We start from the raw sequence: 11,748 nt of genomic DNA on the forward strand, positions 1-11,748 counted from the left end.
TGAATTATGCACTGAATGGGGAATGTTTCTTCGCACCAATTTTAAATAGCTATTTTTCAGATATAAACATACAAAATTATTATTTTATAAATATAATTTTCTCACTACAAGTCATGTTGACGTGGCCGAGTGGAGTCCGCTGCCGGCTAGTAACCGAGGGCAGGGTTGTTATCTGTCAAATGCATCTGAGACATATTTTCAGCTAACATAAAATATGTCCCTCATATTTTCTATCAACGTATTTTGACATAATTTTATGTCTAAATTATTTTTTGCTGACATATTTTTTATGGACATATTTTGACATATGTCTGAATTATTTTTTGCTGACACAAAATTATGTCAAAACATATCTGACATATTTTGACATATTTTTGTTTTATTTCGGACATATTTTATGTCCTATATTCTTGAAATAAAAATCAAACTAAAAATTTTGTACTGCATTTCAGAATATTTTGATGAATAAAATGAAACTATGTTAACAAATAAGTTTGACTTGTTCTTCAAGAATATAAAACAGCAAATAAATCAGTATGTTTGACATATTTTATGTCAGCAGAAAATAATTCAGACATAAAATTATGTCAACATACATCGATAGAAAATACAAAATCGTCACAAAATCGCTTACCCTTACAGCCCCCTAAAGCATGACGTAATTTATGGGCGACCTCATTAAAGACCTAAATCTATATTGCTGTGTTTTTCAAAACTGTTTGAAAGAATAATCTATAACAGGCTATTCAACCATTTATCAGAAAACGATATGTTGTATTCAAAACAGTTTGGTTTTAAAAAAAATGTTCAACTGAACATGCAGTGGTTGAAATAGTCAATCAAGTAACAAACGCATTATGTACGAACTACTTTACATTAGGAGTTTTCATTGATCCGTCAAAGGCTTTTGATACTTTAAACCATATACTAATAAAAAAACTTGAAAATTACTAAGTAAAAAATAACAACTTACTTCGGTTGAAAAGTTATTTGACCAATAGAAAGCATTTTATACAATATGAGGAAAAACAAAAAATTCCATATGCTGTAACTTGTGGTGTCCCCAGGGCTCTATTTTAGGACCCTTATTATTCTTAGTATATATATAAATGGTTTAAATTTAGCAACAAACTTTTAAAAATTGTATTCTTTTTGCAGATGGCGGGGTTCTTGCGGGGTTCCACAGGACTCTATTTTCAGGAATAATAAGGGTCCTATCAGGACCCTTCCCAGTCGGCATATCTAGTATTGTAAATACTCGGAGTATTGATCATGTATAACATACCGCCATTGATACCAGAAAAATACGCATTTAGTTTTAAGTTTCGAACTCGAGTTCAATACCACTTATTTATCAAAAATACGTATTTATAATATTTGATCAAAATTGGATATGATATCGAACCCAATTTTGATCAAATATTAACAAAAAATGGAAAAACGAAAATCTTGGCTTTTAAAGCGCATGCTTAATCTGAAATTGCGAAAACAAAATCTAAATTAAAAAGGTCTCTCGAGAAATTTAGTAAATTATCTCTAGTACAGTTACAGTGCTTTATTGCACTAAAAGAGTTACTAAAACTTTATCATAAAAATATTTACTACTACTTTTAAATTTATTAATTTAGTTTAATGAAGTCCTAAATTAATATAGTTCAAATATATTTTAAATCCTATCATTTCATACCTTGCTTATGTTGATTATTATTTTATTGACATTTCTGTTATGCTATTATCTTTTTTTGTTCTGTTTTAGAAAATTTAGAAAAATAAGTTAAAATTTTGAGCCAACACTGACATTTTAATTGTTGCTAAACGTTAAATTTTGTTATTAGGATTGCAGTTCTTTTATCTGTTTTTTTGTTCTTTATTCAATAAGTATTTGACTTAAATTAAATATGATTATAATTTGATATTTTATTACGAGATATATGTCTTTATATATAAATTAATATGAATCTTTTTAGATTTTTTAATGTTATTTTTAAATTTTTTGTTCACGCAATTCAATTTATATATGTTTATAGTTTGCATATTTGTTTATATTATGTTCAAAATTAAAACGTTTTTGATAAATATATGTATGTGGTAATATGTGTTATATAATTGTTTTCTAAATGTATTTTTAAAGTAGTATAAAATGTATCTATTGTGTATATAAATATTATAAGAGGTGTTTATATATGTTTCATAAATTTAAATAAATATATTGTGTTTAATAGTTCGTATATATGTTTATATTATGTTGTTTCCATGTTTTCAAAGTTTAAGTAAAGTCTTTGATTAGAAAAGATCACAATTTGTAAGATTCTTTTACATTCATTTATTCAGTTATAGTAATAGTAAGATTACTGGTAATATGTTTAATGGTAATAGTTAAATTGAAATAGATAGTATTAGGCTCAGCGAAGTTATTAATGTAAATGCTTTTGCATTTACATTAATAACTTCGTTGAGCCTACTTGCAGGCAACTTGAAAATAGTAGTCAAATGAAAAAAAATAGATCTAGGCAGGATGAAATTAATAATTGTTGAAATACTAGAAATGTTGCTCGGCTAGCAGAAAACTTGACAGAATTCAGTGTCAAGCAGTGTTAATGTCTGTTAATTTGGTTTTACTTTAGAACAAAGCAAAGTATGAGTTTAACTATTTATAGTATCAATTAACACTTTTAAATTTAAATAATTTTAATTTTTTTATAATTTTTAACATAGTTATGTTCTTTTTTTCATTTTTAGTTTGTCTTCCCTTTGTCGTACGACGATGTACCAACATGAATTGTTTTCTAAAAGCTAACATAAAATAACAATATTTAACAACTACTACTCTCTTATCATGACATCTTATCTCTATCTGATATTTTGATTTGCGATTCATATATGATGTTTTTCTTTATATTTACTTATCCATTACATTTTTTCATTTCAGATTTATCATATGATGGATTTATGCGATATAAAAGAACAAATATATGTAAATCTTTATGAATTTTTTAAAAACATCTTCTAATAATTAGTCCAGTCAACGTTCAAACTTCAATTTTGCATATGTCATCTTTAAGTAGTTTCTAGGCTTTTCTAAATGTCTTTCTTATTCACATGGTTTTGCAAGCAAGGTATGCAAGCAAATTTGAGCTAAAAAATTTTTTTTTTTAGCCTTTAAGGAGAATTGGTGTTACACTTTTTTAAATTTAATTTGTTTAAATATAGTAGTTTTTTACAAATAAATGTTTGTTTGTTCTTTGTTTTTTTACTTATTTGTTTTCAGATTCTTAAGAACTTGGCAACTTATCTAAGTAAGTTTTTTTTTTCTTTTTAGTGCAATTGGAAAGAGCTGAAAGTTATTTTTTAGAGCAATTGAAAAGAACTGAAGTGTTTTTTAGTTACTTCACACGGTATAACTGATCCTGATTTGAGTAAGTTTACTATTTTGTTTTATTTTATATTGGATTTATTTGATATTTGATATATGTTATATTTGATATATATTTTATGTATTTAACATGGAAAACTGACTGTAATTTGTTGACACAAAAGTTTATAAACATAAATCTGCCTATATTTCAGTATATTTTATATTTCTCTGTATCTTTATAAATATTCTTTCTTAGAAAAAATAACAGACTGGAAAAAATAAATAAATTCGTTGAAAGTAGTTGAAAAAAATGATGATGTATTTCCATATTTCATTGTGTAAAGTGTAATACCACTTTTTAAAGGTATGTGAATAGATATATATAGGGTTGCCAGATGTCCCGATTTTACGAAGGAGAACTAAGTAAAAAAAATATTTTTACATATATGGCGCAGAATTCTCCTTCGTAAAATCGGGACATCTGGTAACCCTAGACATATAGGGGAACATGGGGCAAGATGACAACTGTTTCGAAAAACGCCTGTATCTTAGTCTCTCCCAAAAATTAAAACTTACCTTTAGCTGGTGATGTAGCAATGTAATAAATCAAGTCAAACAAGGATAAAAAGTTTTTTTCTCAATGTCGGAAAAACTTTTTTAATACTTAGCTTTCGTCACAAAAATAATATTTAAAAAGAAACCATTGATAAATCTAGTGAAATTAATCTACTTCCCTTTCAGCTAAAGTCAACTGTTATATTTAGTTTTGCTTAAGAGATAACTGTAGGTCGTCATCTTGTTCCATTCGTCATCTTGCCCCATTTGTCATTTTGCCCCATTCGTCATTTTACCCCATTTTCCCCTATATATATATATATATATATATATATATATATATATATATATATATTTAAATAATTAATTTAGAGAAAAATATATAGATTGACATTGCTTCATTTTTTTATACAAGATTGTGCATTTATTATTTTTGTGCATTAAGGTAAAAATAATTTTGTGCATTTTAGTCTAGATTCTTTTTTAATTAAAAATCATTGATCTAAATTAATGTTGTTTAATATTTTTAATAAATGACTAATGTATGTAAACATATAAAAAGATATGGATTTCAATAAATCTTTAGTTTAAATAAAGTCTTTGATTAGAAAAGATCACAATTTGTAAGATTCTTTTACGTTCATTTATTCAGTTGCAGCAATAGTAAGATTACTGGTAATATGTTTAATGATAATAGTTAAATTGAAATAGATAGTATTAGGCTCAACGAAGTTATTAATGTAAATGCTTATAGGCAACTTGAAAATAGTAGTCAAATGAAAAAAATAGATCATTTTTAAGAAATATTTTACGATTTGCTTGCTATTTTATGGTATAATTGTTTAAATTGTTTAACTATAATTGTCCCTCGATTGTTCAAATATTGTAATAAATAAAATCTTTTCAGTCCAAGTATTTAAGTTAATAAAATATTTTATTAAGTTGTGGTATTATTTGTCAGTGTTACTACATTGTATTGTCTAGCCTTTTTATAATCTTTTTTAATTATACTGTAGTTACAGAATATATACTTTCTGTTATTATTATCCTAATTCTACTAACAATAAAATGCAAATAGTACTTTTGTAATTAAAAATTGTAATTTTTTTTTTAATTTCATTTTTTAGGTATTTGCAGGCTTTACTTGACTTTCCGTTTCTGGTACCTGTGTTGTGACAGATTTTAAAAAGAACTCAACTGATGTTAATGCGGTCTTCGTCGTTAACTATAAGCAATGACGTTGCTGATAGGGAGTCAAAGTTAAAATATTTATAGATAAATTTGTATTAAATTTTTTAGATAATATATCAAGTTATTAATGTGTTTTTATTGTTATTAAAGATTTAATAACTCATAACCCGTATTACGGGTTGCTTACTGCTAGTCATTATCATTATGTTATGAATTCATATTAGTTAATAAAATTGTATTGAATATTTTCTGGTTATCGTGTTTTATACGTGTTCAAATGTGAGTTTGATACTCAATAGGCGTCGTATTGTATACCTGTCTTTATACGCGTCTGACGTCTATTTTTAATGCGCGTTTGACACGATAAAATGGCTAACAAATATTCGTAAATAATGCGTATTCTGGAAAGTTTTAAATGCGCATGTAATACCAGGGAAATATCGTATTGAATATTCTCTGGTTATCGTGTTTTATACGTGTTTACAAGAGTTTCAAATGCGAGTTTGATACTCAGTAGGCGTCGTATTGTAAACCCGTCTTTATACGCATCTAATGCGTATTTCTAATGCGTATTCGACACGATAAAATGGCTAACATACATACCACATCGATACGAATTTAAATGAGTCTCTAATGCGCATTTACAACTAAATTTGCCGACTGGGTTATCATTCCTAATGTATATAAATGATTTAAATTTAGCAACAGACTTCTTAAATTGTATTCTTTTTGTAGATGACTCTAATATTTTTTATTTCCACAGAGATATTAAAACACTTTTTGAAACAGCTAACAAACAGTTGGGCAAAGTTAATGAGTAGTTTATAAGTAATAAACTCTCTCTAAATGTGGATAAAACCAAATTTATTTTATTCCATAAAGTAAATACATTAAAAAATATTCTCGTTAAACTGCCAAATCTAATAATCAATAACGCTGACATTAAAAGAGAAACTTCAGTAAACGTTTGGAGCGTAATATTGGATGAACATTTAGGTTGGAATGAACGTATAAAAAGTGTTGAGGAAAAAAATGTCAAAAAATATTGCCATGATATATCCCAGTCGGCAAATTTAGTTGTAAATGCGCATTAGAAACTCATTTAAATACGTATCGATGTGGTATGTATGTTAGCCATTTTATCGTGTCGAATACGCATTAGAAATACGCATTAGATGCGTATAAAGACGGGTTTACAATACGACGCCTACTGAGTATCAAACTCGCATTTGAAACTCTTGTAAACACGTATAAAACACGATAACCAGAGAATATTCAATACGATATTTCCCTGGTATTACATGCGCATTTAAAACTTTCCAGAATACGCATTATTTACGAATATTTGTTAGCCATTTTATCGTGTCAAACGCGCATTAAAAATAGACGTCAGACGCGTATAAAGACAGGTATACAATACGACGCCTATTGAGTATCAAACTCACATTTGAACACGTATAAAACACGATAACCAGAAAATATTCAATACAATTTTATTAACTAATATGAATTCATAACATAATGATAATGACTAGCAGTAAGCAACCCGTAATACGGGTTATGAGTTATTAAATCTTTAATAACAATAAAAACACATTAATAACTTGATATATTATCTAAAAAATTTAATACAAATTTATCTATAAATATTTTAACTTTGACTCCCTATCAGCAACGTCATTGCTTATAGTTAACGACGAAGACCGCATTAACATCAGTTGAGTTCTTTTTAAAATCTGTCACAACACAGGTACCAGAAACGGAAAGTCAAGTAAAGCCTGCAAATACCTAAAAAATGAAATTAAAAAAAAAATTACAATTTTTAATTACAAAAGTACTATTTGCATTTTATTGTTAGTAGAATTAGGATAATAATAACAGAAAGTATATATTCTGTAACTACAGTATAATTAAAAAAGATTATAAAAAGGCTAGACAATACAATGTAGTAACACTGACAAATAATACCACAACTTAATAAAATATTTTATTAACTTAAATACTTGGACTGAAAAGATTTTATTTATTACAATATTTGAACAATCGAGGGACAATTATAGTTAAACAATTTAAACAATTATACCATAAAATAGCAAGCAAATCGTAAAATATTTCTTAAAAATGATCTATTTTTTTCATTTGACTACTATTTTCAAGTTGCCTATAAGCATTTACATTAATAACTTCGTTGAGCCTAATACTATCTATTTCAATTTAACTATTATCATTAAACATATTACCAGTAATCTTACTATTGCTGCAACTGAATAAATGAACGTAAAAGAATCTTACAAATTGTGATCTTTTCTAATCAAAGACTTTATTTAAACTAAAGATTTATTGAAATCCATATCTTTTTATATGTTTACATACATTAGTCATTTATTAAAAATATTAAACAACATTAATTTAGATCAATGATTTTTAATTAAAAAAGAATCTAGACTAAAATGCACAAAATTATTTTTACCTTAATGCACAAAAATAATAAATGCACAATCTTGTATAAAAAAATGAAGCAATGTCAATCAATATATTTTACTCTAAATTAATTATTTAAATATATATATATATATATATATATATATATATATATAGGGGAAAATGGGGTAAAATGACGAATGGGGCAAAATGACAAATGGGGCAAGATGACGAATGGAACAAGATGACGACCTACAGTTATCTCTTAAGCAAAACTAAATATAACAGTTGACTTTAGCTGAAAGGGAAGTAGATTAATTTCACTAGATTTATCAATGGTTTCTTTTTAAATATTATTTTTGTGACGAAAGCTAAGTATTAAAAAAGTTTTTCCGACATTGAGAAAAAAACTTTTTATCCTTGTTTGACTTGATTTATTACATTGCTACATCACCAGCTAAAGGTAAGTTTTAATTTTTGGGAGAGACTAAGATACAGGCGTTTTTCGAAACAGTTGTCATCTTGCCCCATGTTCCCCTATATGTCTAGGGTTACCAGATGTCCCGATTTTACGAAGGAGAATTCTGCGCCATATATGTAAAAATATTTTTTTTACTTAGTTCTCCTTCGTAAAATCGGGACATCTGGCAACCCTATATATATCTATTCACATACCTTTAAAAAGTGGTATTACACTTTACACAATGAAATATGGAAATACATCATCATTTTTTTCAACTACTTTCAACGAATTTATTTATTTTTTCCAGTCTGTTATTTTTTCTAAGAAAGAATATTTATAAAGATACAGAGAAATATAAAATATACTGAAATATAGGCAGATTTATGTTTATAAACTTTTGTGTCAACAAATTACAGTCAGTTTTCCATGTTAAATACATAAAATATATATCAAATATAACATATATCAAATATCAAATAAATCCAATATAAAATAAAACAAAATAGTAAACTTACTCAAATCAGGATCAGTTATACCGTGTGAAGTAACTAAAAAACACTTCAGTTCTTTTCAATTGCTCTAAAAAATAACTTTCAGCTCTTTCCAATTGCACTAAAAAGAAAAAAAAAACTTACTTAGATAAGTTGCCAAGTTCTTAAGAATCTGAAAACAAATAAGTAAAAAAACAAAGAACAAACAAACATTTATTTGTAAAAAACTACTATATTTAAACAAATTAAATTTAAAAAAGTGTAACACCAATTCTCCTTAAAGGCTAAAAAAAAAAATTTTTTAGCTCAAATTTGCTTGCATACCTTGCTTGCAAAACCATGTGAATAAGAAAGACATTTAGAAAAGCCTAGAAACTACTTAAAGATGACATATGCAAAATTGAAGTTTGAACGTTGACTGGACTAATTATTAGAAGATGTTTTTAAAAAATTCATAAAGATTTACATATATTTGTTCTTTTATATCGCATAAATCCATCATATGATAAATCTGAAATGAAAAAATGTAATGGATAAGTAAATATAAAGAAAAACATCATATATGAATCGCAAATCAAAATATCAGATAGAGATAAGATGTCATGATAAGAGAGTAGTAGTTGTTAAATATTGTTATTTTATGTTAGCTTTTAGAAAACAATTCATGTTGGTACATCGTCGTACGACAAAGGGAAGACAAACTAAAAATGAAAAAAAGAACATAACTATGTTAAAAATTATAAAAAAATTAAAATTATTTAAATTTAAAAGTGTTAATTGATACTATAAATAGTTAAACTCATACTTTGCTTTGTTCTAAAGTAAAACCAAATTAACAGACATTAACACTGCTTGACACTGAATTCTGTCAAGTTTTCTGCTAGCCGAGCAACATTTCTAGTATTTCAACAATTATTAATTTCATCCTGCCTAGATCTATTTTTTTTCATTTGACTACTATTTTCAAGTTGCCTGCAAGTAGGCTCAACGAAGTTATTAATGTAAATGCAAAAGCATTTACATTAATAACTTCGCTGAGCCTAATACTATCTATTTCAATTTAACTATTACCATTAAACATATTACCAGTAATCTTACTATTACTATAACTGAATAAATGAATGTAAAAGAATCTTACAAATTGTGATCTTTTCTAATCAAAGACTTTACTTAAACTTTGAAAACATGGAAACAACATAATATAAACATATATACGAACTATTAAACACAATATATTTATTTAAATTTATGAAACATATATAAACACCTCTTATAATATTTATATACACAATAGATACATTTTATACTACTTTAAAAATACATTTAGAAAACAATTATATAACACATATTACCACATACATATATTTATCAAAAACGTTTTAATTTTGAACATAATATAAACAAATATGCAAACTATAAACATATATAAATTGAATTGCGTGAACAAAAAATTTAAAAATAACATTAAAAAATCTAAAAAGATTCATATTAATTTATATATAAAGACATATATCTCGTAATAAAATATCAAATTATAATCATATTTAATTTAAGTCAAATACTTATTGAATAAAGAACAAAAAAACAGATAAAAGAACTGCAATCCTAATAACAAAATTTAACGTTTAGCAACAATTAAAATGTCAGTGTTGGCTCAAAATTTTAACTTATTTTTCTAAATTTTCTAAAACAGAACAAAAAAAGATAATAGCATAACAGAAATGTCAATAAAATAATAATCAACATAAGCAAGGTATGAAATGATAGGATTTAAAATATATTTGAACTATATTAATTTAGGACTTCATTAAACTAAATTAATAAATTTAAAAGTAGTAGTAAATATTTTTATGATAAAGTTTTAGTAACTCTTTTAGTGCAATAAAGCACTGTAACTGTACTAGAGATAATTTACTAAATTTCTCGAGAGACCTTTTTAATTTAGATTTTGTTTTCGCAATTTCAGATTAAGCATGCGCTTTAAAAGCCAAGATTTTCGTTTTTCCATTTTTTGTTAATATTTGATCAAAATTGGGTTCGATATCATATCCAATTTTGATCAAATATTATAAATACGTATTTTTGATAAATAAGTGGTATTGAACTCGAGTTCGAAACTTAAAACTAAATGCGTATTTTTCTGGTATCAATGGCGGTATGTTATACATGATCAATACTCCGAGTATTTACAATACTAGATATGCCGACTGGGATAGGGATAAACCATTTCTAAACAATAAATCTTTAAAAAGTTTATATTTTTCTTTCATTCATCGTTATTTGATTTATTGTTATATTGCATGGACAAGTATAAATCATACAAAGTTAAAAATATTGTACAGTAAGCAAAAACACGCGTGCAAAATATTACTTGAAGCTGAAAAAACTGAATCGTGCGAGCCTCTTCTACGTATACTTGGCGCATTAGACGTCTATAATATCAACTTACACAAAGTTTTAATCTTCATGTATAAAACAAAGGTGGGACCATCTCCGAAAATATTTCAGTGCTATTTTGATAAAGTAGTTCATAAAAACCCGAAAAAATTTTCCGATAATAACGACATTGTCCCTAAATATAATTTAAAACAAATTACATATTCAATTCAATATCGGGAACCTTATTTGTGAAAAAGTTTCCTAATATTGCAAATACAAAAAAAGTTAGTATACAACAGTTTAAAAAAAGAATCGAAGCAGGTGTTATTACTTAAGGATTTTAACATACCCGATTTTAAATGCTTCTTTTTAAACTAAAATTCAATAATATAAAACATGTCTCAACTTTCTCAATGTTTTGTCTCAATGTTTCAACTTTTTTTTACATTAATTTAGTTTTGGCGTTTTTTCTAATCATATAATTGTTGAAATCTGAATTCTTGAACTTATTTTTTTTTAAACGATCAATGTTATTTATTTTATTTTTATACAAATTAGTTTTAAAATATACATATATATTACAATTTTTGTAAGTAAAAATCTTCTATTTTTAATTTTTTGTTCTTTATTTAAATGTTACTTAATTACAAACCGTTTTATATTTTATTTTTATACTTTTCAATAAATAAGTTGTGAAGTATACGGATATAGTATGGCTCTTGTAAATATGTGCGCTTTAATTTACTTAATTATTATTTACTATGGTTTTTCTTTCAAATTTTCTTGTTTGATTATTACTTTTAATATTGTTCTTGAAGTATTTCTTAAACTAATTGTTATTTACAGGGACGTGGGGGGCGTTCAACTCCCACCACGTCCCTGGAAGTACCGCG

At 25.9% G+C, this 11,748-nt stretch overlaps 2 long non-coding RNA genes across 5 annotated transcripts; one reads left to right on the forward strand and one right to left on the reverse strand.

Moving 5' to 3' along the window:
- The first annotated feature begins 1,463 nt into the window (after positions 1-1,463).
- Positions 1,464-5,229, forward strand: LOC136079861 (uncharacterized). 2 transcript variants are annotated; one of them, XR_010638278.1, is made up of 4 exons: positions 1,464-3,116; positions 3,320-3,416; positions 3,612-3,719; positions 5,038-5,229. It is a non-coding gene; the product is annotated as an uncharacterized LOC136079861 (long non-coding RNA). The 2 variants fall into 2 exon arrangements; XR_010638279.1 differs by having other exon boundaries at positions 1,477-2,974.
- A 1,468-nt stretch (positions 5,230-6,697) lies between these two features.
- On the reverse strand, positions 6,698-10,440 carry LOC136079862 (uncharacterized). 3 transcript variants are annotated; one of them, XR_010638282.1, is made up of 5 exons: positions 9,282-10,430; positions 8,943-9,177; positions 8,501-8,597; positions 8,198-8,305; positions 6,698-6,889 (listed from the first exon to the last, which is right to left on the reverse strand). It is a non-coding gene; the product is annotated as an uncharacterized LOC136079862 (long non-coding RNA). The 3 variants fall into 3 exon arrangements; XR_010638280.1 differs by having other exon boundaries at positions 8,943-10,440; XR_010638281.1 differs by lacking the exons at positions 8,943-9,177; positions 9,282-10,430 and adding an exon at positions 8,801-8,942.
- Positions 10,441-11,748: the final 1,308 nt, after the last annotated feature.

This window comes from Hydra vulgaris, chromosome 04, assembly GCF_038396675.1.
Source record: "Hydra vulgaris chromosome 04, alternate assembly HydraT2T_AEP".
Lineage (NCBI taxonomy): Eukaryota > Metazoa > Cnidaria > Hydrozoa > Anthoathecata > Hydridae > Hydra > Hydra vulgaris.